Source organism: Lepidochelys kempii, chromosome 6 (assembly GCF_965140265.1).
Source record: "Lepidochelys kempii isolate rLepKem1 chromosome 6, rLepKem1.hap2, whole genome shotgun sequence".
Lineage (NCBI taxonomy): Eukaryota > Metazoa > Chordata > Testudines > Cheloniidae > Lepidochelys > Lepidochelys kempii.
This window is the reverse complement of record NC_133261.1, coordinates 107,707,859-107,730,209: the sequence shown is the minus strand read 5'-3', so window position 1 is coordinate 107,730,209 and position 22,351 is coordinate 107,707,859.

Genomic DNA, 22,351 nt, shown 5'->3' with positions numbered 1-22,351 from the left:
CTGTTATTCCCCTCAATCATTTAATTCCATACACCTATATTGAGACTTCACACTATACCTTAGTGGGGCATTGTCAAGGCACAACACTAGAATGCTGATATTGTGCTAAGTCAAGAGTTAAGTAAGTTCATTCCACCTCTGCTATTTTGTGTTTTAAAGCAGTCCTTACCGTAGGCAGCATCTTTCTGTTATTATTACTTCTTGAATGATAAGAGCTGGGATTGACCTTCAAAAAAGATTTAAATGGTTTTATCTGAAAAATAGTCTGTGAACGTCTATAAACTAATGTGCTGCTTTTACAACTCCTTTCTGAGGTGTGAATGCAGCACATCAAAGTCAGCAAGGAACTTACAATAATGGATTTCAAAGTAAAAAATCTAATGCAAATCTAAGTATTTGCTTTTAGACTCTTTGACATCTCAACAGATTAAGTTTAGAAGTATTTTCATAGATACTATCTACATAATCTAATAGAGATGATTTCAGGAACTGAGTCAATGTTTCCAGTAGATGTTTAGACTAGCAAACCCCATTTTCAATAACATTAATAAGGAACACATTTTTGTTTAATTTTTTTTAAGTTTCTAGCACAACACTGAGGGGTTATAAATGAAATTTGGAGTCTGTGGAATCATTTTTATCTCAGCACAAAAAAGTGGCAGATGCACAGGATAAAGGAGTTCCATCTCTGTTGAGCTTATGTAACATAATTGACTTTGTTAAAGGGCATTTAGGTGTTGTTTGATTTACATCTAGTGTCGGCTTAATGCATCAACCTCATAAGGTTCCACTTGTTTAAATATTTCATTTTAAAAGGTGCAGTAAGTTCATAATTTCATCACCCTTCCCTAACTGAAATGGATTCTCCAGCTTAATCTATTACACCCATGAATAGAAGTAAATGAAGTTTTCACCCCTTTCCTTGACAAGGGAACTGAGGCTGTCGTATTACTTATTACCATCAAAGTTACACATGGTGCTGGTAAAATTCTCACAGCAGCTATAGTGTCTCTTTTATTTTAATCTTCTGAAATAAGACTTATAAATGTAAATGTGAAGAAAGCCAATGGGGCTTATTTAAACTAATCTTTGCTGCAATTTGTCCTCAGCATTTTGCATTTACAGGGAAAATGTGTTTTGTTCTTTCCCCAGGTCCAGTTTGCATTATGTTTATTTGTGAGAACAATCTTTAGACACATGTACAGAGGATGTAATGTGTGTTTGTAGGCCTTGCCTGCACCAGAAAAGTTTTTCCAGGAGAATTATACCAGCAAAACCTCTTAGCATAGACAGTTATAGTGTCATAAAAGCACTTTCGGCAGTATAGCTTATACCAGTACAGCAAGTGAAATAAGGACATTTTTGCCAGTATAATTGCATCTACACTACAGCTTTTGCAGGCAAAGCATGAACCCTAACCAACATAGCTATGATACCAAGTTTCTAGTGTAGACCTGCCCATACCTTCATGTTTTCCATTCAAACATTAAGGTGAGCTACTCCTTTTGTCTCCATGCCATCATTCAAGATGGTTTATGAATATAAATATATCATATGAGTACTTGGCACTTACATAGCACTTTGCAACCTTAGATCTCACAGCACTTTAACAAAGGTGAGTTTTTCCACACAAGGGGAAATTGAGGGGCAGAGATGTTAATTGGTTTGCCCCAACTATTGCAATGAATCAAGAGAATAGAATGGAGCAACGCTCAGTCCCTGAATTCTGAGTGGGTAGCATTTGACACCCAGTTTGCACTGATGTAAATAACTACCCAAGGTACAGGACAGTGGCGACCAGGCCCCCCATCTCCTGTAGAGAAGGCAGCAGACTAAGCAAGGCACTAGAAGAAAGGAACTGACCCTAACAGGCACAGAACTGATGCTGTCTCTCTTTCTGTGGCCTCAACGAAATCCCTGAACTCCCTGCCTCCCTTTCTTCATCTGTGAAATGGAGCTAACTCCTTCCTACCTTACAGTGATATTGTGAGATTAGTTAATGCCTCTAAAGGGCTTTGGAAGTGTAAAGTGTTATGTAAGTGCTAAGTATGATTAGAGATGGGCCTGAACATGAACATGCCATCTAAATTCATGTTTTTCATGGCAGTTCACAATTTGGGCCTCTCTCTAAAATGGGTCAAAATCAGAACACAGAATACAAACACAGCAGATCTGTAGAAATTCAGGTCTGGATTAGAATCCAATTCTGCACTCCATGGCTTGGTAAAACTTCCTAGTATTATATATCAGAGACCCTTCTCCCAGTCTTAGAAAATAGACCATGGCTAATAAATGGATCAAACTGCCTTCCCTTCCTAAATCAGATAACTCTTAGCAAAAATTATCTTCAGTTCAGAAAATTAAATATATTTTGTTTACTGCACTGTCTAAGGCTTTGTATACAGTTATGGAAACAAAATTGTGACTTTGGCTCGGTACTTCTTCATAGATTATAAATAGAACCGTACCAAATTCGTGGCCATGAAAAACATGTCATGGACCATAAAATCTGGTCTTGTGTGTGCTTTTACCCTATACTATACAGATTTCACAGGGGAGTCCAGCATGTCTCATATTGGGGGTCCTGACCCAAAAGGAAGTTGCAGGGGGGTTGCAAGGTGTTTAGTGGGGCTGCAGTATTGCCACCCTTACTTCAGCACTGCCTTCAGAGCTGGGTGGCCAGAGAGTGGCAGCTGGTGACCAGGCACTCAACTCTGAAGTAAGGGCGGCAATACCGTACCAGGCCACCCTTTCTTCTGCGCAGCTGCTGGTGACTGCTCTGCCTTCAGAGCTGGGCTCCCGGCCAGCAGTCGCCGCTCTCCAGCTGCCCAGCTCTGAAGGCAGGGCCACCGCCACCAGCAGCCGCGCAGAAGAAGGGTAGCAGTACCACAACCCCACCTCCTACAATAACCTTGCTACCACCCCACCACTCTTTTTGGGTCAGGACCCTGACAATTACAACATCATGAAATTTCAGATTGAAACAGCTGAAATCATGAAATTTACAGTTTTTAAAACTCTATGACCGTGAAGTTGACCAAAATGAACTCTGAATTAGGTAGGGGCCTAATTATAAAACCAGAAGAAACCACTATGGTCATCTGGTCTGACCTCCTGCATAACACAGGCCATAGGATTTCCCTGAATTAATTCCTGTTTCCACTAAAGGATATCTAGTTTAGAAAAACATCCCATCTTGATTTTAAAATGTCCAGTGATGGAGAATCCACCATAAATTTTCCAGTGGTTAACAACTTGGAGGGGAGGCAGTCTGGCCTTAAAGTCCTGAGCACTACACAGGGACTTAAGAAACCTGGGTTCTAGTCCTAGCTCTACCACTGGCCTGCTGAATGACCTTAGGCAAGTCACTTTACTTCTCTGTGCCTTAGTTTCTCCATCAGTAAAATGGGGATAGTGATACCAAGCTCCATTTCCCCAGCCCCACAACTTTTTAAAATGTAAAGTCCTTCATTCTGGCTGCGAGGGAGCACACAGCAAGACTGCCTGCACTCATGTCACCATCATGCCACGTACAGCATGTTAGTGGTCTGCTTTGCTTTGGCCGTGTGCTGGTTAGGATTGCCAACTTTCTAATTGCACAAAACCGAATACCCTTGCTCTGTCCCTTCCCCACCCCTTCTCGAGGCTCTGCCCATGCTCACTCCATCCCCCTCCCTCTGTCGCTTGCTCTCCCCCACTCACTCATTTTCACCGGGCTAGAGCAGGAGGTTGGGGTGAGGGAGGGGGTTACGGTGTCAGCTGGGGGTACAGGCTCTGGGGTGCGGCCAGGGATGAGGGGTTTGGGATGCAGGAGGAGGCTTCAGGCTGGGGCTGAGGGGTTTGGGGTGTGACAGGGGACTCTGGGCTGAGGCAAGAGGTTGGGGTGTGAGGGGATGAGGGCTCCAACTAGGGGTGCAGGCTCTGGGGTGGGGCCGGGAATGAAGGGTTTGGGATGCAGGAGGGGGCTGGGTGCAGGGGTGAAGCTGAAGCAGGGGGGTGGGGCACAGTAGATGGTTCAGGCTGCAGGCTCTGGGAGGGAGTTTGGGGTGGGCGGGGGCTCAGGGCAGGGGAGGGGGTTGAGGTGTGGGAGGGGGAGCAGGGTGCAGACTCCAGGAGGGAGTTAGGGTGCAGGAGGAGGTTCAGGGCTGGGGCAGGGGATTGGGGTGTGGGAGGGGGTGCGGGGTCCAGATGGTGCTCACCTCGTGCGGCTCCCCACAAGCAGCAACATGTCCCTCAACTCCTAGGCAGAGGCACGGCCAGGTAAATCTGCACGGTGTCTCCTCCCAAAGGCGCCTCCCCCGCAGCTCCCATTGGCTGCAGTTCCTGGCCAATGGGAGCTGCAGAGCTGGAGCTCCGTGCTGGGGCAGTGTGCGGAGCTCCCTTGGCCATCCCTCTGCCTAGGAGCCAAGGGACACGTAGCCACTTCCATGTAGTGTCAAGTAGGGAGCCTGCCAGCCCTGCACCAACAGGACTTATAATGGCCAGGTCAGCATTGCTGATCGGAGTCACCAGGGTCACCTTTCAACCCAGCATTCCAGTCGAAAATTGGATGCCTGGCAACCCTAGTGCTGGCCGAGTCCCACACTCTGCATGATGCAGCCCCTGCTCGGCCCTCGCTGCCTCTGGCAGCTCCACTGCACCAGGGGCTGGCTGGGCCAAGGGGAAGCAGGACAGACCCATCACCCAACAGCTCCTCAAGGGAGCAAAGTGGGAGGAGAGAGCAGAGGTGGGAACTGGGACTTAGAACAGCATGAAAGGAAGCAGAGCTGGGGGAGCAGGGAAAGTGTGGAATAGGGAGCAGAGCTGGGAGCTTGTGGAATGGCGAGCAGAACTGGCAGAGTCAGGGGGTTCCCTCGAAGGCTCTGGGAGCGTCAGGCTGATTTATGGGGGGAGGGCAAAGAGAAACCATCGTTCAATTGCTGTTGGAAACTATTTGATTTGTTACTTCAAACACTTCCCTTGCTGAATACCTTTTATAGAAAAAGAAACAAATGAAAATTCCAACCACACGGAACACCAATGCATGGTAGAGATCGCGACACTACTTACTCAAATTTGTTCCGGCCACCCCTCCATCATGACAGAGGAGTGACTGCTGGACTAAGCTTTCCCCCCACTTTTTCAGGCCTTCCAGCACAACTGTCTAGGACATGCCCCAGTGTCAGAGCAAGAAGCAGCCTGGAGAATGCAGGGGGAGCTGGTACCATGCAGCCCCACAGGCCCCCTAAGCCCCCGCTCCCTGTGGAAAGCCCAGGCATACAGGCTGCACCCCCTTCTCCCTGCTGCTGTCCCACTCAGAGCAGAGGACACAGGGAAGTCCTAGGGCCCCCAGTCCCTTCCCAGCCTGCAGTGCTAGGACTCCAGCAGGGGCTGCCCAGTTGGACAAGTGCCCCAGCCTGCTATCTCCTGTGCAGGCAATGGGTCACTGACTGGGTGGCTGTCTGCACTGCTGTCTTGGGCATGGCGGGGAGGGGAGGCGCTGGCTGGTGAGTCTCTGCAAATTCGGAGCTGGCCAATGAAGGAGGATGGGAAGGGCGGGGACTGGGTCCCCTCCCTGCCCTATCTCAAGACCTCCTGTCCCTGCCTTCCCCATGGTCAGTGCACCTGGCACCCCTTCCCCCAAGCTGGGGGGTGGAATGTTTACCTCTGCACGGGCCAAAGGGTCTGAGCATGCTCACTGACCACAGGAGGGAGAGGGGCATGCATACCATTTGAAAAATTTCCAGGGGGAGGGGGTGTACCCCAGCCTTGGGAATGTGAGCTATTCTCAGATTTCTTGCTTCTTAACTCCATTAATGCCTTCATGTCTCAATTCTGAACAACGGTCTGATTCTAGAATCTTGAATTCTATTTCTGTGTAGTGCCCACAGAGGTGCCCCAAAACTCGCTTCCAGCCCTCTGCACTGAGAAGGCTGGAACCATCCTCTAACTCACACATTCAAAACATCTGTGTAGGCGAGGCAGCGTATATTTTAACAAATGCTAAGCTGGTCATGTTGAAGCATAGGGGATCTCTACACTGCAGTCATGGGGTGTGATTACAGCTCTTGTAGACATACCTCAGCCAGCTTTAATCTAGCTAGCTCAGGTACTGGAGCAGTGAAAGGCAGGAGCAGCATGGGCTTCAGCACAGGCTACCCATGCTAGTAATTACCCAGGGTTCCAGGTGAGCTTGATCGGTCCCTGCTGAATCCTGGGTTGCTGCACCTTTGCTGCTCTGGTACCTGGGTAGCTTGGGTATGTCTACATGAGTGGCAGTCCTGAGCCCTGGCACCTTTAGGCTTGGCAGTTCATAGCCCCGGCACTTCTAGGCTTGCTGCATCAGTTCTGAGGGTAAAAAAAATTGCTTGATTCCCAGCATCTCTTTCACTACAAATTAAGCACCGCTGCAATCACACCCCAGGATTGCAGTGTAGACATACCCGATTCTTCAGCGTGACCAGTTTAGCATGTGTTCCATTATACACTATCCTTTTTCCACTGTGGTTGATATCCTGCCCCCATTGAAGACAATGAAAGTTTTGCTAATACTTTTTAAATGTGTTCATTTGCTAGAACATGTTAGCTAACACATTCTACCCACACACCTTTAAACCCTAGTCTAGATGAAACCAGTGAGTCAACACTGCAATGCACTTAAGTTCCTGGGACCAGAATCTACAACATTATTTGCAAACTGATTATCCAGAAGAACATGAAAAGCTGTGGCACTGGCTGTGAGATGACTACGGGGGATCCTTTTCCTATTTCTGTATGTTTTGAATTGGGATGATGAAGAATCAGCTCCCAGTGACCTTGACCTCTTAAGGGAGACAGAATTTTGGAAGAAAATACTTTTTTTTAAAGTATCCATGTGATTAATAAGCTTTATATAAATGTTTAATAAGCCATCAAAGGCTTTAATATCATTTTATCATGTGTTTTGTTTACTCTCTTATTTGCCATCTAAAAATGTTTATGCAACATTATGAGGCAATGCATGTTTATCAAAGACTGCAGGTTAATGGGGGATGATCAGGAAATCAGAGGAAAAAGCCTAACTGGCCTGTTAAGTAGAATTAAAAGAATTTGGAGACAGCGTGCATGGCAATTACTCTCCATGTCTGCCAAATTCTAAAATACCGCCTTACATCTATGCAGCACCTTCAATCGCAAAGGATCTCAAATAATTGACAAGCTATAAGGGAATTTTTTCACATACCACCAAAATGCAGCCACTTCTAGAGTAGAACACAGCAGCACACAACAACCCTGCACAACATTTTAGGCTGCAAAGTGAACAGGAAAAGCATATCAAACTGAAAGTACAGGGAGAATTTTAAGAAGCAGAGCATCATTACCCAATTCAGAATTTAACCTAGATGCTGGGTTTAATATCACTACTTTGCAACAACAATAACAACAACAAAAGGAAAGAATGCTATGATCTCTTTAATAAACCACAAGTGGGCAGGACTCAAGTTTAGGGGACTTAATGAAAGATTTCAAATGTGGACTTCAGATACTTCTGAAGATTTCAGATACTTCTGCTCTATTGACTTTCACATCTTTCTCCCTCCCTTGAATTCCAGGGCTTAGTATTCTATTCAGTCCCCATTCCCCAAACTCCACCTTTTTTCTCATTAGTTTCTATTTCTTCTAACACTTCTTTTTTTGAGGAGGAAGTGGCACTTGGGATGCAACATTTAGGTCCAGATTTGAGCCCTATCAAAATTCGGAGGGTTTCAGTTCCAGAGTTTGGGTTTAAATATGCTTTCTGGTTTGGATACTATACTTCCTCTGAAACACCTTCCCTTCTCCTCCCCACCACAAGTTTGATAGTGTACAAATTAAGACTTTTAGTTTGGAAAAAAATGGAATTAAGTCATCTTTGAAATTCTCATGCAGTATAAGAGTCAGTAGAAAAATCCTCAGCTGGTGTAAACTGTCATAGCTCCATTGACAACATCAGTTGAAGATCTGTCTTGTAGGTTCTATTTGCAGCTTTGCCATTGATTCACTGTGTGAAGTTGGGCAAGTCACCCTGTCTGTCAAACAATTAATGATATCTTCTTTGTACAAAAAAAAAAAGTGTGCTTGGTGATCCTCAGATGAAATATGCCTTTAGAAGTATATATTATGTAGTTTGGATCCAGAATAAATGTTCAGACCTATCTCTACCTAAATGTGATCAGTGAATACTAGAGCCTTAAAAAAATAGATACACTAACTCATATTGGTATTTTAGGAACTTCCACTGTTATTTTAGGAATATGCTGTCCGATTAATAAGTAAACACCTAATATTCACAGACCTGCTGGCATGAAACAACACTTTATTCTCTATGTACGTAGAAAAATGTTACTCACTCTCTTCCCCTTGTCCCATATCTTGAAGATGTTGCTAAAGCAGATACAGATTGTCCTCATTCCATTTTCTATATTCCTCCTAAATAGAACTCCAAATGGACAATTCTATTAAAATTATTATATAATGCCACTCAGAAAAGAACACCTCTTTCTCTCTCTCTATTTTATCGCTTTTATTTCCAACACACAGTATAAGCAAGTGCTATACTAAAAATATGAGACTGCATCATGTGCACGGTTATTCTTGGCAGGCGCTGTAGAATGTTTGGCTATGCACAGCCATCTGATTTAAACCTAGAATTCAGACACAGCATACATCGTTGGGATGGAATTCTCAGATGGTAAAGCCACGCTGCGGCTGGAATCTTCCATTGATGGTGGTAGTTTGCCTAGGTTGGATAAGTGGACCTAAGGGGCTGATCCTGCAAATGCTCACTGATATGCTGAGAGGTACAGCTGACTGTATAGGTCTTAAAGAGGTTTGTGACCAGGTGTGAAGGAATGCTTCAATTAACATATCTGGCATGATAAATTAATCACAAATCCTCCATTTAAGACCAATGGGGTTGGGAACCCACCCAAGAGTTTTTGATTAGGTGGGCAAAAGGATTTTGCTGAGTACTGTTAGGGTAAGTGGGGGTGGGGGACAGAATAGCTAAGCAGCAGCCTGTAAGCACAATCTGACTCTGGAGAAGCCTAGAGGAAGTTCTGGGTTTAGTGTTGGCTACAGAGGCATGGGGCTATAAGCAAAGAAGAGATTCCCCTGGGTCCTCCTGCATTCCGCAAAGGAGGACTTTGTACATTTCGTGTAAATAAACAAGTCTGCATCAAAGAAACTACCAGGCTCCATCCATTTCTTTTCCCCACTGGAACCTCCCCAGGGCCCCAAAATTTTACTAGCTGCTCAGGTCTAGAAGGGATGGGGGTAGTTTCTCTGAAGTCAATGATTACAGCAGTTAATAGGTCTTCAGTGAAGACTGTAACACAGTCTTCCCTTAAAAAAAGATATTTCAAAAAGTTTGACCAGAACTTCCAGATTCCCAAGAAAGGTGGCCATATTTCTATAAATTAATTCTGCTGCTGGCATAAATGAAATGTTACTTTCCATAATACCATGACTCATAATGCTAGTTGGGGATGGGCTCCTCTTTAGGAAAACCCTGGCTGGTAAGCCCTCTTATTGAATTACAGAGCACATAAGTCCACAAAGATACCTTTTTATTGTTTGTCTTCTTCTTAAACTTCAGGTATAATACAACCACATAGAAGCAGTTTTGAAGAGCTCCTTCCTGCTCCCTGCCTTTTATACTGCCAGGTTTCCTTCCTGGGTTCTCCAGCTGGTGAGCTAATTACCTCATTAACTCATCAGACTATCAGCAGGTATCAGTACTCCCTTTTACCTTAAACACACCCAGTGTCCTGGGTGTTCTACGTGACCTGGGTGATGGCTTCCATAGAGCCCAGCTGGAAGTTGTTAATAGCACCCCAACACCTACCTCCTCTCTTTAACTGTCCCAGCTCAGCTAGGGGCCCCCTCTTTTCCACTAGAGCTCAGTTTTCTTCCTGACTGGATTCTATCTTTCTTATGAAGACAGCAATTCCTAACCCTGAAATTCCTACAGGTCATCACACCAGGGACAATCTACCTCCACCCTTCATCAAGGATGCTGCAGTATGTTCCCCAGCTAACCCCTCATGCTTTGGGGTCTCTAATTCCCCCTTAGGAGTTAGGCATCTGGGGTTACTGCCTCCTCTGGGCCCCCTAACTGGGATACGGTGGGTTCACCTCCCATCCTTCAGGTTGTCCTTACATGGCTGTCCCCTGCTCCTTCACCCACTTTTCCACTCCTCTGCTCTGGTATTCACCACTTGGATCTCATGTTCTTGGTATTCATCTAGGGTTTTCACTTTCCTGCTTCTCCTTTGCCCTTGTCTTTCCTATATGGGCCCCACTTTCTTGGCTTGTTGTTTTCCATTTAGGGTTTTCTCATCTCTCTCCTCATGGATTCTGGGTCCTATACTTAAGTCCAGCTCCTCTTTTCCTGTACTCCCCATTGAGGTTCCTTCTCCTAGGCCTCCATTCTTCTTCTTAAAGGGAATGAGTTTCAAGGTTTTCCTTCTTGGGTTCTGTTGAACTAATTACCTCATTTATTCATCAGGCTACCAGTAGCTGTAAGTGCTCCCTTCTACCTTAACCACACCCAGTACTATGTGTGTTCTAAGTGACCAGGATGTTGGCTTCCATAAAGTCCAATTTGAAGCTGCTAACAGCATCCTGTCATATCAAAGTAGACTAAATTTATTCTTTTTGATTGCTACTGTTTTTGAAGGATCAACCATTTTTAGCTTTTAAGCTATGTCTTAGAAGGAGCTTTCCTATGGTTTATTTATGCTTGTCAAGTTGCTGAGGTGGCTTGGTCTAAAAGCTCTAGAAATCCAAAGTAGATCAGTCCTCAAGATTGCACTGAATTTATGTAATACCTCAACCCTGAACTTGAGCACAAAAAGACCCACCCAGAACACTTGCATCAAATTAACAAAGAATGGAACATTGTATTAGCTCTGTTAAATTCTGCAGCTTAGAAAATGTTATATATGTGGCTGGACTGGGAGGATCAAATTATAACATTGGCTCCAGGCTTACTCTTTATGGAAAGTATAACAGTTCTATTCATGTAAGGAGTGTAGTTGTAACTGTGTCAGTAGCAGGATATTAGAGAGACAAGATGGTGAGGTAAAATCTTTTATTGGACCAATTTATGCTGGTGAGAGGGACAAGTTCTATTCATGAGCATGGGCATAAGATTACAAGAAACACAAATACATGTGAGAGTTGAAGATAGTGTTTGTCTATACCCAATTTACCAGCAGGGCAAATGGCTCCCTGAAGTCGTGCTACTAGAAACATACAGTCCCTCTCGTATTTTATCAAGATCGCTGCTTGCAGTGTTCTGAGTACTCTAAGATTTTGTACTCGCATGTGACATATTCTGTAATCTGCTTTGAGAATAAAGGAATCCATATACAGTACATCAAAAGAAGTCCTGACACATTGAATATACCCTTTACCCTTTAATAACACAAGAAGGAAGCAAGCATTTTGTAGATTATAAAGACATTGTTTTGGAAGTTAGGGGATAATTATAGTAATTATAATGGACTTTAACGTAGTTGAAATGCCTGATGAGAGTCACTTCAGCTCCAGTTCCTTTCCTTATACTTTGGAAATCAAGGTTGAACATACAGACCTAAGATACTGATGTTAATTAGTGTTAGTCTCAACTTGCATCAGAATAACTGAGTGCAGAATCTGGTCCCACTGGCTGGGAAACAAGTCCAGGAAATGCAAGAAAAGACTGTAATGTGGTGGTGCAACATACTACTGTCGAATTCTACTGAAAAAATAGTATAGACAGAGTTGAAGCAACTAAAGAAGCCATGCAATCTGAGCAGAGAAATAACAAAAATATACTTCTTTATTGGGTCTGGCTTACCTTAAGTTTTAAATCAAACTAAAGCAATCACATTTTTAAAGTCTGATCAGCTGAGAAATAAGGATATTAAATATGATTAAATGTGATTGCATTTGAGTGTAAGGACTGTTCTTCCATTACTGCTTTGATTAAAAAAAGCAATCTGAGCTATGAGGTAGAAAAGTTAAATGCACCAGGAAAGAAAAGAGCCTGAAATTTGCTTCTTTTCTTTGTGTGTATATATATATATATTATTTCTTCTTTGAGAAAATAGTATTATTTCAAGTGTGCACTTTGCAAAGTGAAAGCACATTTATGAAGTTTCTGTAACTTAATATTCCTTCATGGTTTTTAATTACTGGAAATGAGAAGAGAAAAAAAGGAAGAATCAAAAGTTGTTCTTATGCGACATGGGAACAAGAGAGATTTTCAAATGAAACATGGATTGGTAACCTTGGTTCTGATGCTGGAATTTAATTGGTGCAATATTGAAGTTTAGAGAGTAATAAAGTTTTTTGTCCTCGGGTTATGAGGGGAAAATTACCCATAACATTTTTTTGGATTATAATATCTTAGCTGCTCCAACAGTCTATCTTTTTCTAGTATTATCATCATTACCGCTCTGATCGTTTTCTGTGTTTCATAGCTTCACCTCCAAGCATTTTGAAAGATGCTGAGAACCTCAGTGAACTTTTCAATGGGAGTCGGAGATCTGCCACTGATCAAAATGGATTTGGACTTGAGAGAACTGCAGTGATAAAGTCTGTGGAGCCATTTTCAGAAAGGCAAAAAGTGTCTCTCCTTAGAGATGAGATAAATGGCAAAAAAAAAAAAAAAAAAAAAAAAAAAGCACAGATCACTCGCTCTCACCTCCTAATTGAAAAGTTGGCTGCTGATCAAGAGCTGGCAGAGTGACCAGCTTAAGCCATCAGGATGCCAATATATGCTTCGACCTTATTTCTCCACCCCAAAAAAGATCAATCACAGATGAATGTGATATTAGCAAAAGCAAGGACTTTTATAAGGGGGGGGGGGGGAAATCCATAAAAATAGCATCTGACAAAATGGTTAAAAAAAGACTGGAGAGAAAATTAAGCCAGACTGGTAGCGAACAGACTGCTTGCTCATTCCTACAGAAATAATCTAGACTCTAAATCCTATCTAAAAGTGATAACCATGAAACATTGGTATTAAAGGATAGGATAGTGCATGTTAGTTTGTTTCCTTAAGGGAATTGATGATCATCGGTTTTTTGGTTAATATATATACTACAGTTAGCCCCTAAGAATTATCTGTACAGCAGTACTGATCTATTGTCATTGCTCTAAAACATTAAATACAGGAAAATGTCTAAAGGATATTATGGTTGTAACACAAATAGCACATTAAGGTTGCCAGTAAGGAAAGAGGGTCAGCATTTTTTAACTTACTTCAATAAATAAAGAATTCAGAGCTAATCTCTGCCTCTCCTGCTCTTGTTCTCCTCTCATTTTAAAAATATTAAACACAAACCATTGAACACACTAATGCAACAATGTGATCTGACTCCTGGACACGGACCGCAGGTGGGTGCACATGCATGAGTGGGTATGGGCTGTGTATCGAGCCTTTCCAATGCACACAGAGTGCCTGCCTGCATTTGTACACCCAGGATCCACACCTTGCAGACTCAGGAGAGAAGCACAAAGGAGTTATTTTGTTGTGGTCAGCACCTTGGGCTAAATTCAGGCCCATTTTAAGCCATTGGAGTCCAAGGGTTACCGGCAGCTCTGAATGGGCTTGTCTTATGCATTAAGGGTGAAACTCTCCCCCTCCAATATTGTAGTCAGTGGGAGTTTGCCTTTGATTTCAGTAAGGGTGGGGTTTCACCCAGAATATGTTCATATTTTCTGAACAGTCAGATTGTTAGAAGAAGAAGGAAAGAGGTATACTCCCCCTAATGGTTGACAGTTTCCTTTTACTCAGGTAAGAAATAGATAGAGCTTAGAGACTAATTTGATGAAGATAATGATTTATTATTTGAATTACTGCAGAGCCTAGTGGCCCCAAATCAGATCAGGGTCTCATTGTGCTAGGCACTGTATGTAATCATAGCAATAGGTAATCCGTATCCCAGAATATTCACTGTGTATGTAGACAAGACAGGTGAAACAGGTAGGAGAAAGGAAGTATTTTTATCCCATTTTACAAATGGGGAACTGAGGCACAAAGAGCATAAGTCATGGAAAAGAATCCAACTGACTCTAAAGATCAAGCCTTAAGAGACTTGCACAGCATCACACAGAAAATCTGTGGCAGAGCTAAGAATAGAACCCAGGTTTCTGGAGTCCCACTCCTGTGACCTATCCACAAGGCCCTGCCCTTCCACTTGTTTTAGCATTATAATTTTTAGTAAGTGGCAGGACTGCAAATGTTTCAGAGCTTCAATTGAGCACTCTGAAATGCGGACAGGGTTCTAGATCAGTGGTTCTCTAACTAGGGCCATCGCTTGTTCAGGGAAAGCCCCTGGCGGGCTGGGCCAGTTTGTTTACCTGCCACGTCCGCAGGTTCGGCCAATCGCGGCTCCCACTGACCTGCGCTGCTTCCTGCAGCTCCCATTGGCCTGGAGCGGCAAACGGCGGCCAGTGAGAGCCATGATCAGCCGAAACTGCGGACGCGGCAGGTAAAAAACAAACTGGCCTGGCCCGCCGGGGCTTTCACTGAACAAGCAGTGGCCCTAGTTTGAGAACCACTGTTCTAGAGTCTACAAACACTTCTTAAAATTTTGGTTTTAAAACTTTAGCCAAAAAAAAAAAAGTTCCTGCAATGTCCTAAAACAGGTAGAGTATGCCAACATTTGATCTGGGGGGAGGGGGACGGGAAGAATTTATAATGCAGGCCCTGAAACTAGTTTAACTATAGCAGCATGAATGGCATCCATATAATAAAACAAACTAAAAAGTCAACATAGCATTCTTGGTCTTACTAAAGAGCTTTGTGCACTTGCTCTCTGATACAATGCAACAGAGTCTTATTCCCCATAAAACACTTAAAATGCTTTGCTCTGAGACATACTGCTCTTGAGAGACTGAAGAGCATTTATTTCATGTATTTAAACTTTGATTTGCCAGGACAGCATCATGAGATAAACCATCTTCTTTTTATAAGGTCCCAGGTAAAGCAGGAAATCCATTCATTCTACATTTCAGTGCCATCATGCTAATGCTTTCATAAAAAGCAAAAAGGAGGAAGTCTGACTATGTACAACATACACAGTGGCTTAATACTTCTAGGTTTCAGAGTAACAGCCGTGTTAGTCTGTATTTGCAAAAAGAAAAGGAGTACTTGTGGCACCTTAGAGACGAACCAATTTATTTGAGCATAAGCATTAGTGAGCTACAGCTCACTTCATCGGATGCATACTATGGAAAGTGTAGAAGATCTTTTTATATACACAAAGCATGAAAAAATACCTCCCCCCACCCCACTCTCCTGCTGGTAATAGCTTATCTAAAGTGACCACTCTCCTTACAATGTATATGATAATCAAGGTGGACCATTTCCAGCACAAATCCAGGGTTTAACAAGAACGTTGGGGGAGGTAGGTTACCTTGCATAATGACTTAGGCTTGAATAGAGACTGGGAGTGGCTAAGTTAATTGTATCCAATTTGCAAATGAATTCCGATTCAGCAGTGTCTCGCTGGAGTCTGGATTTGAAGTTTTTTTGGTTGTACTACTGACCGCTATTCCTACCTACATGCCTCCCGCTTTCACCCTGACCACACCACACAATCCATTGTCTACAGCCAAGCTCTGTGATTCAACCGCATTTGCTCCAACCCCACAGACAGAGACAAACACCTACAAGATCTCTATCAAGCATTCTTACAACTACAATACCCAGCTGCGGAAGTGAAGAAACAGATTGATAGAGCCAGAAGAGTTCCCAGAAGTCACCTACTACAGGACAGGCCTAATAAAGAAAATAACAGAACGCCACTAACCGTCACCTTCAGCCCCCAACTAAAACCTCTCCAACGCATTATTAAGGATCTACAACCTATCCTGAAGGATGACCCAACACTCTCACAAACCTTGTGAGACAGGCCAGTCCTTGCCTACAGACAGCCCCCCAACCTGAAGCAAATACTCACCAGCAACCACATACCACACAACAGAACCACTAACCCAGGAACCTATCCTTGCAACAAAGCCCGTTGCCAGCTGTGCCCACATATCTATTCAGGGAACACCATCATAGGGCTTAATAACATCAGCCACACTATCAGAGGCTTGTTCACCTGCACATCCACCAATGTGATATATGCCATCATGTGCCAGCAATGTCCCTCTGCCATGTACATTGGTCAAACTGGACAGTCTCTACGTAAAAGAATAAATGGACACAAATCAGATGTCAAGAATTATAACATTCATAAACCAGTCGGAGAACACTTCAATCTCTCTGGTCATGTAATTACAGACATGAAAGTTGCGATATTACAACAAAAAAACTTCAAATCCAGACTCCAGCGAGAGACTGCTGAATTGGAATTCATTTGCAAATTGGATACAATTAACTTAGGTTTGACTAGAGACTGGGAGTGGCTAAGTCATTATGCAAGGTAACCTATTTCCCCTTGTTTTTTCCTACCCGCCCCCCTCAGACGTTCTTGTTAAATCCTGGATTTGTGCTGGAAATGGCCCACCTTGATTATCATACACATTGTAAGGAGAGTGGTCACTTTAGATAAGCTATTACCAGCAGGAGAGTGGGGTGGGGGGAGGTATTTTTTCATGCTTTGTGTGTATAAAAAGATCTTCTACACTTTCCACAGTATGCATCCGATGAAGTGAGCTGTAGCTCACGAAAGCTTATGCTCAAATAAATTGGTTAGGCTCTAAGGTGCCACAAGTACTCCTTTTCTTTTTGTTAATACTTCTAGCAAAACATCAGAATTCTTCTTTTAATGATTCACATATTCCAAGGCCAGAAGGGATCACTGCAATCATCCAGAATGACCTTCTATATAACACAGTCCATAGAACTTCCCCAAAACCGTTCCTTCTAGATCTTCTAGAAAAACTCCCAATCTTGATTTAAAAATTGTCAGTGATGGAGGACCCTTAGTAAATTGTTCCAACAGCTATTACTCTCACTGTTAAAATTGGTTTCAGAGTAACAGCCGTGTTAGTCTGTATTCGCAAAAAGAAAAGGAGTACTTGTGGCACCTTAGAGACTAACCAATTTATTTGAGCATGAGCTTTCGTGAGCCACAGCTCACTTGCTGTGGCTCACGAAAGCTCATGCTCAAATAAATTGGTTAGTCTCTAAGGTGCCACAAGTACTCCTTTTCTTCTTACTGTTAAAATTGTTACTCTTTATTTCCAGTCTGAATTTGTCTAGCTTCAACTTCCAGGCATGGGCTCATGTTACACCCTTCTCTGCTAGATTAAAGACCCATTATTAAATATTTGTTCCCCGTGTGGGTACTTACAGACTGTAATCAAGTCACCCCTTTGCCTTCTCTTTGTTAGGCTAAATCAGTGGTTCTCAAAATAGGGCCACCGCTTGTTCCGGGAAAGCCCCTGGTGGGCTGGGCCGGTTTGTTTACCTGCCGCGTCCACAGGTTCGGCCGATCGCGGCTCCCACTGACCGTGATTCGCCACTCCAGGCCAATGGGGGCTGCAGGAAGCGGCACGGGCTGAAGAATGTGCTGGCTTCCCTTCCTGCGGCCCCCACTGGCCTGGAGCGGTGAACAGCGGCCAGTGAGAGCCATTATCAGCTGAAACTGTGGACGTGGCAGGTAAACAAACCAGCCTGGCCCGCCAGGGGCTTTCCCTGAATGAGCGGCAGCCCTACTTTGAGAACCACTGGGCTAAATAGATTGAGTTTCTTGAGTCTATCACTATAAGACAGGGGTCTCAAATACACGGCCCTTGGGGTTATTTCCTGTGGCTCCTCCCCCCGCCCTCCTGGAGTTATTTCCTGTGGGCCGCCAAGTTCCCCTCCCCCTGGCTTACCCTCCCCACAGCGCGCTGCGTCCCCGCTCCTCTGCCTACCTCCAGGCACTTCCCGCCACCAAACAGCTGTTTGGTGGTGCTTAGCGTTTTCCAGGGGGGAGAAGCAGGAAGCTACACGCTCAGGGGAGGAGGTGGAGAAGAGGCAGGCCGGGGCGGGGAATTGGGGAAGGGGTTGGAATGGGGGCAGGGAAGGGGTGGGGACTTTGGGGAAGGGGTTGGAATGGGGGCAGGGAAGGGGTGGGAAGAGGTGGGGCAGGCCAGGGCCTCATGGAAGGGGTGGAGTGGGGCTTGGCCGGGGGATAGCAGGGGGAGGTGTCAGTGATGCAGCCCTCGGGCCAATGTACTAGTCCTCATATGGCCCTTGTGGTGATTCGAGTTTGAGATCCCTGCTATAAGAGAAGTTTTCTAATCATTCTTGTGACTTTTCTCTGAACCCTCTCCAATTTTTTAACATTGTTCTTGAATTAGGGACACCAGAACTGGACACAGGATTCCAGAAGCAGTTGCACCACTGCCAAACACAGAAGTAAAATGACCTCTCTATTCCTACTCAAGATTCCCCTGTTTGTGCATCTAAGGATCACATTAGTCCTTTTGGCTACAGCATCGCACTGGGAGCTCATGTTCAGCTGACTATTTACCACAACCCCCAAATCTCTTTCAGAGTCACGGCTTCCCTGGATACAGTCTCCCATCATGTAAGTATGGCCAACACTCTTTGTTCCTAGGTGTATACGTTTAGCCATATTAAAATACATATTGTTTACTTGTGCCTGGTCTACCAAGCAAACCAGATCACTCCGTATAAGTGACCCGTCTTCTTCATTATTTACCGTGTCCCCAATTTTTGTGTCAACCACAAACTTTATCAGTGATGATTTTATGTTTTCTTCCAGGTCATTGATAAAAATGTTAAATAGTGTAGGGCCAAGAACAGATCCCTGTGGGACTCCTCTGGAAACACATCCACTCAAAGATGATTTCCCATTTACAATTACATTTTGAGACCTATCAGTTAGCCAGCTTTTAATCCGTTTAATGTGTGCCATGTTAATTTTATATATGAGCACATCAATCTTCCATTAACATAATAGCAGTTAACTTATGCCATTTATCTGTGACTAAGGAAATGAAAAAGGCACCACTTTGTCATTAAATAAGGTGCTTTAAGTAACTTTTTCAAACAAAAAAAGTTAATTGAGGGCCTGATGCAAAGTCCATTGAAGTCAATGGAAGTCTTTCCTTTTTTTCTTTTTTTAATCAGACCCTAAGACAGAATTAAGGGTGTGAATAGACAACAATGAACTTAATACAGCTTTCTTACTCTGTAGTAATTTGTTTTAAAGGTAGGTAATGTAGCAATCGCCTTCAAAATTAGTTCAATAAAGTCTACAAAACTAGTCCAGGGCACCATTCCTCACTGAGGACAATGCAGTAAAACCAGGCCCAAACTATTTTTTTGGCAACGCCAGCCAGAGCTCTTTGGGAGAGATGACGTTAAAAAAAAATTAAGAAACTTTCATAGAAGTGAAACTCTCTGATAATCCAAACTAAGCCAGTTGACAAATGTCTTGTCCACTTACCACAAATTTTACAAAAAAATATTCCTTTGGCAAAGGCACCTGGTATCAATGCTGTTATTATTATTTAACATTTACGTTGAATGGTGCTCAAAGACCCAAGTCAGGATCAGAGCTCCATTCTAGTTGGTCTCGACAGCAGTAAGAGATAGGCCCTGCCTTGAAGAGTTTATGGTCTAAAAGCCTTGAAGCATACCGGAGAAATTTCAGGCAGATTGTACCATTTTGGCTAAATCAGCTCAAAGTCAGGGCTATTATGGAAAACTTGTTGCAAACAAATCCAGATCATACCATCCAGGCATAGACAGGCCCACAAAAGGGGCAACACAGAGCTGCTTTGCTCCTGGGAGAGCTCTGAGAGGCATTGTCCCTCAGCCTACAGTGACAGTATGTCTACTGCAGCACCCTTTAGGAGACTACCACCTCAGCTCATCCTCATCCCTCCCTACCCCGCTGGTATGGCTTACACCTCTTTTTGTGCCCTTCCATTCACCTTGAGCACCCACACATGGGTCAGAAACAATCTGGCCTTACCTATGGAGAAACAACCATTTCTTCATGATTCAGGCGGTGACACAAATGGACCACAGCCAGGAAGTTTCAAATTAGATTGATACTTGGTCTTTTAATTCCAGCTGTCATGGAGAAGGAAAAAGAAAATCAGCTTCACAGCACAGGTTGCACCAGCCTTAAATTCCAGTGTCCTGTTTTTTGTGGATTCTGTCCCAAGTATACCATTATTCAAACGATGGTGCGTATGGATTTTTGGTTTGTTTGTTGTTTTTATTTAACTTCTTTGCTTTTTAAAGGGAAATGAGAAGCAGAAACCTTAAAGAAATGTTCTCCATTGCATATTAATTATCTAAGACACCAGAGTGAATCCTTCGGTCAAATACATATTTATAAATCTTTTTAAAATGTACATTAGTTACCTAATAGACTAAACCTGCTCTGAAGTAGCCATTCCTATGTAATCAGGTAAATATGCATTTACAATTTTTAATTGAATCACATTATTTCTCTGATCACTAAGAATGACTGTAAGAAGCTGCCCTGGTCTATTGTGAAAGTCCACCGTACAAGCTTGATCCTGCATTCCTTACTCAAGCAAATCTCCCCAAAACTTCAGGACCAGGCTTCAAGTTATCCTCTGTCACTATCTCAGTGCAAAGCTACACATCACAGAAGTTGTAAAATAAGATACTGTCCATAGAAAGCCAGTGATCTTGAGACACTCAAGGGAAAGCTCCTTTCCCAGTCTCCACAATAGATCTCTACTCCATTTTCTGCTTTCTATTACCCTCAGAGTTGGGTAATGCCTACTGGTTTCAGAGGTTTCAGGAGTGTTGTAACTAACTTTTTTGCCATTTCTGCTCACTCCTACAGCTCTACATTAAGCAGAGATGGACCCAAACCAAAAATCTGGATCCAGGCATCTTTGATGAGGGTATATGGTGCTTGGAATCCAAACCCATACCTGGATCTAAACTTGATGTTATCATAATATGAATAATGGACATCCCATTCCACCTTGATCCCCCTCCACAAAAGATCTATATTCTATGAACTATCTGACCAGCTCCAGACTTAGTGAGATTCAAAATGGGGATAAAATTTTTGAGGTTCGAGTCCATCTCTAGTCTCAAGAGTCAGGGTTGTTCAAACCAACTGCAATATAAATGAAACTGCAAAGGTTTATCTAATCTAGATGACCTACCATGGGACCAGCTGAAACTAGAGTACAAAACCATAGTACTGAGTCTTGAAAAAATTATGCTTATATAGAAATAACAAGCTTTTCTATGAACATTTTTGGAGCTAAGAAAATTTCTGCATGGAACACTGCTTGTTTTGTTTCCCTGTTTGAACTCAAAATAGAGTTTTGCATAACTTCAGATTTTATTGTGAAAGGTTTACATAACTTTACTCTAAAACTCATACTGACATCAATGAATGATCTGTGCAGAGATCAAGGACAGAATATGCAGTTGAGATCTCCTTTGCAAATAAGCCAAAAGCAGAGTTTTGAGTTACAACTCAGCAAAGAAAATTAGCTATCAAGTAAGATATCAGTGGGTTAAAAATGTTCATCTCAAAACCTAGCAATGCTCAAAACTTTATTATTATACTGGGTTTATACCAGTTTTTGTTTCTTGCTGTCTTATAAGATTACTAAAAAAAAAAGATTTGTTTGAAAACCTATCAGACATAATGAGTCTGTATTTACATAGGCACCCAACCTGCTTTCCATTTTTGTGACAGCAATTCTGGGCCTACAAATATTGGTGGGTGCAAATTTCACACCCACAGTATGTGTGATGCATGTGATATCATTTGGATGTCTATGTCCCTGACATCCAAATACAAATAATTGTAGCTACGAACTGTAGTCTCAAAAAGAAAAACTGGATTTTCAAACACTGGCCCAGTATACACTCCCCATTTTAGGGATGCTTATTTACCAAGTTCCAACTCAGAACATTTTGGGAAGGATGGAGAGCACATTTTAAAAGCATATTTACTCACATTTGCCATGACTGCATCTAAAAAAATAATAATCCTTATGTATATTCATCTAGCCAGACTAGGTGGCAGGCTCTGCCCCCATGTACAAAAGGCATAGCTCTTACCCCAAAGAGCTTACAATATGAGATGCGTCAGCATCTACCACTTGGGCCATGTCTAAACTACACAGTTATGTCAACTTAAGTTACATCAATGATCATCTACCACTGTAATTAAACTGCTTTTGCACGGCCACACAATGCTCCTAGTGACGGTGCAGGGCGTTGACTGCTGGTGCTCTTGCATCGAGAGAGAGCAGTGCACTGTGGGTAGCTATCCCACTGTGCAACTTGCCACCATCTGCCGCTTGGAATTCTCGGAACAGAATGCGGTGCCTCATAGGGTGAGCTCACCATCCTATGATGCAGTTTTTTCCATCC